At 44.1% G+C, this 7,310-nt stretch overlaps 1 protein-coding gene across 1 annotated transcript in view; it reads right to left on the bottom strand.

Annotated features, from left to right (window-relative positions):
- Positions 1-1,805, bottom strand: part of BRD3 (bromodomain containing 3) — a 35,360-nt gene extending 33,555 nt beyond the window's left edge. Inside the window, 1 exon segment of the mRNA XM_010720983.3 lies at positions 1,721-1,805. The gene's annotated coding sequence lies outside the window, so the exon portion shown is untranslated.
- Positions 1,806-7,310: the final 5,505 nt, after the last annotated feature.

Consider the following 7,310-nt stretch of genomic DNA (forward strand, 5'->3'; position numbering starts at 1 on the left):
TTAAGCGTGGTTTGCATTGGGTAACGCGCGCTCGCTTTTATTACGCAACAACAAATACGAGCTGCAGTAAAAATAGAACGCGGGCAGAGCGAGCTGGAGTAGGAAGTCACCCAAACAAATGAGAAGCAGCGAGGCTGGGGAAGACCTCCAACATCACCGCCCACCATCAGCGTTTCCCCGCTAAACCTTCCTACAACATCCAAACGTTGCTTGAACACAAAGAAACACAAGAAAACCCCAAACCTGACGCAGCACGTGCTGCTTAGTGCGTCCCACAGTGCTGGTTTGTTGATCGTAATCTAATGCCTGCAATAAAAATAACACTAATTTCACAAACACGCACCATAAAGAGCATCAAACATAAAAACAAACACTCCGAAATCAAAGACCAGCAGCCTCTACCGCAAAGCAAACAAATGCAATTAGGAGAGAAGAGTTTGAAGAAGAGACCACTGCAACCCAAAATATGATTCGATTGCTGCAGCACAGAAAGAAAAAGTGTTGGAAAATAAACGAATCCAGGGGAAACATCGGAGTGCCGACATAAAATACGAAGTAGTGATGGGATTTCTCTGCAGACACATAATCCAGCAGGCTGCCACACAGCCAGCCATGAGGTGACACCAATTAATAAAGCAGTTGATTGCAACCATCCGGTGGAGGCCCTTTCACTGGAAGGCTTCATTTCCAGAAGATCAGCTTTCAAAAGAATGAGACCAGCAGAGCTGGGACTTCTCAGACTGCCTGATATCATCTGAAGATTGATTTTTGCACAGGCAAGAAGACAGATGCTTTAGAAAATTCTGCTTAGGCAGAAGTGTGGTTGCCTCAGGATGAAACCAAAGCCGTGCAGATGCTTTAACCAAACCCCTAAAAGTGTTTTTTTTTTTTTTTTTTTTTTTTGCACTTAACTGTAAAGCTGGTGCAAATTCAGTAGGTATGGATGTGTCACAACCTCACCTCTCCTGGACATAACCACTCTTTAAGACAGGACTGCAAGCTGCATCTTCACAAACAGCCAAGCTGCACATCAGGGCCACTTCCAAGCTGGCCTTTCTGCTCTGCTCATCAGGTACCCAAAAGCTACTTAAGCGCCCTCCACACCCAGAGCACACAGCCTCTGTGGGAACACAGACATGCAAACAGTAACAAAGAGGTGCTTCCTGCAGCTTCTTCAGGCAAACTTCCACATGCTGCAAGTAGGTTTTCACTAAAGCTGCCCTGTGTGCGGTTGCCATTCATTCCATGCTGTCAGACGGAGTGAAAGAACCCACCTGAAATCACTTGAATTCCACCCTGCCTGAGAGCACCTCAGGCACCTTACATCATGGATGTGAGGAAGAATCAGACTTTGAACACAGGGCAGTTTTTGTCGTTATCTTCCTATGTTATAATTTTCCAAGCAAACCTAAAAGAATAAACATACATCAAAGCATTTGAGTTCTGAAAAATATCAGGTCAGTTCTTCTGAATAAGATGTCCTGCTCCAATACATGCCTGTAGGAATTTGTGACTGCCATAACTTGCAGAGGTACCAAACCACGAACACCACCAAAAACACCTAAAAGAAAACTGCTGCTGCTGCTCAAAGGTTAGGGATCCAACAGGAGGGCTGTTCTGCTGATAAGAAGCAAAATTGCTTCTGGCAGATCGTGGCAAAAGCAGGCAAAGTATTTGCAGGTAGGCCAGTATTCACACACACAGAAAGAACCAAACTCACCCAGGTGGTGAACAGGCTCCCTGGCTGCACAGCACTCCTCCTCACAAAGCAGCCCAGATCCAAGCAATGCTCTCCCTTCAGTGCCTGGCCTTTATGTGAGCCCAGAGGAGCTGCACCCTGGGTCCACCCCTTCTGGTCATCAGGGGAGCACAGGTGCAAACAATTTGCCTGTGCTCCATGGGCAACCACAGCTCTTCACCAGGTGCTCAAACAGTTCAAGCCCTGACTTAACAGTTCATTCCCCTATAAGGGCCAAGGAAAAAAAGCACAAGCAGCAGGAACACCTGAGGAGGGTGGTCCTCTGCACAAGCAAGAGCCATTGATGAAGTGTTTGTTTGTTTTCCTCAAAACATAGAGAAATTAATGTTTAGCAATGGAGAACATCATAAAACAGCAAGCCAAGAACAGTTGGTAAGTACATCTTATACTTCTTTAACTCACATGGTGGGGTTATAAGATAATTTCATCTCAAATTAAGTTCCTTATGTATAAAACTGAGCTGGAAGACCAATTCATGTCCCTGAGATTTCGCAGTTAGCAGCTTTCAAACTGGAACATACATGTCGCTCACACACCTACCTGTAGGTCTGCAAACTGAAGTCCCAGTACAGTGACATTAGAATAATTCAAGCATAGGTAAAAGCCAAAAGTAAGAGCGTGTAGACTGAGTAAGAGATAGCTGCAATCATTAAATTAGCTTCTGAACAGACTTTGCTATATTAGGTTCATACTCAGGATCTAACACCCCGTCTATTTCTTAATACCTTACTTTCAGCTTTTACTATAAAATGTAAGACTACACCAAGAGCTTTTCACCACTGCTGCCTCCTTCCTAAGCTCAAAGGAGCATCCTAAATGCATCCAAAGCCTTTTGATTAACCTCTGTGGTCTTTTAAGATGCACCTCCAGTCACCCAATTAGTACCTTGTTAACCAACACCTGCAGTGTATTTACTCCTTGATATTACACTGCTTTTAACCCTTAATGTGAAGATGTAAGTACATCCTTCGAGGCAGCTTTCTGCAAAGGGTCTGGTGAGAAAAACTTATATATGCAAGAACAGAGTAATTTTCAGGGCTTATCCACACTGAGGCTTTTTGCTTCTCTGCTCCTTCCATCGCAGGTAGGTCTTGAGTGAATTGAAAACAAGGGTAGATAGAAACAGAACAGAGAGATACTTATCTCTGTGGGACTGTTGAGTTTTATGAGAACTGAACAAGCTCAGTACCTCATTAATTGTACTTACCAGTATTTAACAGTCAAGGACTGCTGAGAGCATTAACCTGGAGCACTGATTTTCATGACAGTTGCTATAGGCACTAATCGTAAGCTGCTGATTCTTTAGCTCACCATTCAGTGCTTGTTGCAGCACCAAAACTGCAGTTTCCTATAGCAAGGGAGCTCTTTGTTAGTATTTGTACCTAGAAACCACACAAGGATTACAAGTGGAGAAAGCTGTTGAAGTGGTTTGAATACCTTATCAGCAATATATTCTCTCCTCCATTTTTGGACACATCCTTCAGCACTTTGTTTACCTGCATACATGTGAAAGGCTGATGTGAGCTCTATGTGCCTCAAGGCTGGAAAATCTGGCCTTACTGACCATTTTGTCAGCCACCACGGGCTCCAAGAGACTTCATCAGCAGACTTGGGGTAAATTCTATTACCAGGAGCTGCTATTGCCAGAGTGGATGTCATTATACATTACAAAAAGTGAGTTTATTCTATTACAGTCATGTTTGGGATAAAGAAACAACAGTGTTCAAATAGAGCATTGCATAAGAGTGTATATTAAATGGCTGCAATTAAGTGAAACTCCAGTTGTTCCAGTGGAAAACAGAAGGATGTTGAACATAAGGGAATAAATGCACTTATTGCAAAAGAGAGTCATCTTCACTTGTGATTTTCTTTACCATAGTGGCAGAATTTCCTTGTTTGAGTAAGCATTATTCAGTAAGGTAAGGATGACAGGTCTAGGGTAGAAGTTTGAAATCATAATTACAGTTTGTTCTTCTTAGTACCTTTCATCTGTGGAATTCACAACAATGCAATAATCCTCCTAACAGCTTTTGTAGGTAAGGAAATATTATGAGCCCTGTTTTTCAGCTGATGAAGCTGAGAGAGAAGTATGATGATGCAGAAAATAATGGGCAGAGCTAGAACTTGGACTCAGCTCTTCTGACTCATTTTTTTTGTAGTTCCGAGAACTTGGTCACAGAGAAAATAGGCATGAAAAGCCCATCAAATATTCAGTCTGATTTCAGTTTCTTTTATCAGGATGTAGCAGGAGGCATTACTTGGAAGAGCCTGATATTTTTATATGTGTGGAAAGAAGCAGAGCAACTGTGGGAGAAGAGAAAGGGACACGACCAAAGGAATTTGGGAAGTGAAAAGAAACTGCCCGGACAACACAGCTAAGTAGCTTTGGCCACAGTAAATAAATTTATTTGGAAATTAGCTGCATCTAAATGGTTTTGTCACATGTTCAGTGTGATGTAGAAACCTAGACTTGCTGTTAACACAGTAGTTTGCACAGGTAAGCAAGCTTGTGAATAATGTGTGCTACTGAGTAGGCAGTTTAAACTAATAGATACCAGAACACACTAGATTTCAGCTGGCTAAAGCCTTAATGTATTTCTATGTATTTTCTTACTTTTTATTCTTCCCTCTACAGACTGGAAAAATGATAAAGAGAAGCTCTATCCCAACAGTAACATGTTCAAACATCTTCATTTCTAAATGACAACAAATAATAAAGATACTTACATTTTACTAAAACTGGAGATATAGTAAAATAGGGACGTGAACTAATTGTATCAAAACATCCAGTATTATAGTTGTACCAGCCAAGAACAAAGTTCCTGATTCACAGAAATGCTGAGAACCTGCTGCTCCAGTTGAAGAGGCTGGGAGAGGCAGGCTGTCATCACGTCTGGCAGTCAGACCACGTGTGATTCAGTTTGAGGCCCTCAAATCTGCAGCCTTCATGTATTACTTTGGCTGTAACTTGGTTAAATCTGCATTGGAGGTCGCGCTATAGCACACTGCTGGGCTCTAGTCTTGCACAAAGTCTCTCACAGAAACAGACTGCTTCTCCACAGGTCATTCCTGACATGGAGCTCTATAAATGCAGTGTTCAATAATCTTACTTTAAAATAAGTTCTTCAGTATTCATTGGGCCTTTGTGCCCAGGTTAAATGTTGGTGCACATCCTGCCCAGGGCAGAATGAATTGAATCCAGAGCCTTCTGCTGGGGTGAGTATCCCTAGTTTTAAATGAACAAACGTTGGCAGTGATACAAGTAAGGTTCATATTGTAGTGGGGGAGCTAGAAATATCAGCTTGGAAAAGGTTCAGTGTTTGGATTTAAATCCCAGAAGAAACATATGAATGTGATGTATTTTTTGATTTCAGCATATTAGCAACAGCACAGGAACAGCTATATGTCAGGGATCAGCTGCTCTTTAAAAGTCTAAGAGAAGAAGCAGATCTCTCAAGTTCTTGCTCCCTCTGTTTCTTGAACAGTGTGTAACACACGGTATGCCTGTTCTGTGCTCCATTTGCTGAGTGGCTCAAATAAATAAAAAGTCCTAGCAGAAGTTGCTAATTGTGCCAAAACATAAACATGGGCTTATATAGCTTGTAAGCTTACTGTCTTATTACTCACCATTGCAAAAGTAAGCATGTGCTTGTTTGCAGTAGTCTAAAGAGCAGATCTAGCATGTGCTGAAGTTAGTAGGAGCTTTTCTGCAAACGTTAATGTCCCTTGGATCAAATTTGCAGGATTGGATCGGTTCTTGTGTCACTGGAACCTGTGACAGAATTGTATACATTAGTCATAGCAACATCCATGGCCTTGGATCTGTTCCTGACATTCTTAAAGACATCCAGAGGGCTCACATCAGCACTGAAAGCAGTCGCTTCCCTATCATCCGAGACACTCATGGACTTTTCTTTCCTTTTCAACATTATGGGAAGCTTTTCTCCCCCCCCAGAAGCCTCACAGACAGGTGTCTTTTCCAGTGTAACTTGGCAGATCACCAAGTTCAGGCTATTTGGAACCAAATGGAATGAAAGACTTTGTGAAAGAGGCCTGCCAAGGCCCAGTCTTTCACAGAGAGGGAATTTGGACAGAGATCACATCCTGCTGATCCCAGCTGTGGCAGCATGGCCTGCGGAGCAAGAAGGACCCGCACAGATGACTCATAACCCACAAGTTAAATTTCATCCAAAGACAACGGGCTGTCCGTGCAGATTCCCTGGTGCTCACATTATGTAGTCCCAATGAAATGGCTTTGCATGCTGAGCTTTTTTTTTGTCACAAAACCCAGTTTAGCACATGATTAAATACTTTGCCAAATGGGACTTACAAAACTTTCTGTTCGTTAAAGATAAATCCAGGACACTCAGAGGCAAAGGGGTTGTTTAGGGTTACAATTACCATTTGTATTTGAAACTACAACTTCCAGTTCCAGAAAGGTATTATTCAGTATAGATATGGATTAATATTTATACAAAATATCAGGCAAAAAAGCTTCCACAGCGAGAGGAGGCACAGTAGAGAAATACAGGCTCGTCTCCTACGTGAAAGCAACAAAACCACACTACCCCTATCACACGAAAGCTGCTTAAATACATAGCATTACCCTGCTGATTTGAGCTATTTATTCTTTAAGAACAAGGACTATACACCAAGTCCACCAAGTAAGTTGGATTTATTCCCTAACAGCATGGTGTGGATGGAACATCTCTTACAGTTTCACACCTGCGTTTTCCCTGTGCTCGCAGGGCAGGGTTAATGCTGCAGACTGTGGGTTTCCAGGCTGGAGAATGGCTTTGGCTTCACCGCACCACAGCTTTTTTCAGCTTTTTCCTTTCTCAGCAGCCACCAGGATTTTTGGAGCCCGCAGGTCTTCCTGTGTTACAGGGCCAGCACATGACACGTGTCTCTTGGTTTTCTTCCCTCTAACTGAAGGCAGTTGGGTTGCGGTTCAGAAAAAAACACTGTTTTCCAGAAAAGCACCGAAACACACACTGAGCTTTGAGGAGAATGTCTGCATGTAAGCTGAATGCTTTCCTAAGCAGGGCACGGCCCCACAGCTACCCTCACCTGCTATTACAGCTTTACGTGGGCCACCCATCAGCCTGCTGCACTATTTACCCTACAGATTACCTCAGTCTCCTCACAACAGCGTGAGCTAAGGGTGAACTTTCAGTGCCTCCATCCCCTCCTTTCCCAGGGGAGTCAAGCCGTGGGCACCCACCTGAGGGAGGAAAGGAGGAGGGAGGGAGGGAAGAAAGGAGGGAGGGAGGCAGGCAGCCAGGCAGCCAGCCAGCCTGGACCCAGCTGCAGCCCCTCGGTGCCAACTGCCCCTAGCGCCCAACCCGAACCGCTCTCCCTTCCTCAGGCAGGAAGCAGGCTGAGGAGGGCGGTGCCTGGCCCTTTAAGGTGCGCGACCGATGCTTTTTGGCCCTCGTGCCGCGCCGTAGCGCTCCCGGGAGAGAGCGGCATTGTGCAGCCTTTGGCCTACAGCGCGCATGCGCCGTGCCACATTCCCCGCCTGGCGGCTCCGGAGCTGCCGCCGCCGCCG

Source organism: Meleagris gallopavo, chromosome 19 (genome assembly GCF_000146605.3).
Source record: "Meleagris gallopavo isolate NT-WF06-2002-E0010 breed Aviagen turkey brand Nicholas breeding stock chromosome 19, Turkey_5.1, whole genome shotgun sequence".
Lineage (NCBI taxonomy): Eukaryota > Metazoa > Chordata > Aves > Galliformes > Phasianidae > Meleagris > Meleagris gallopavo.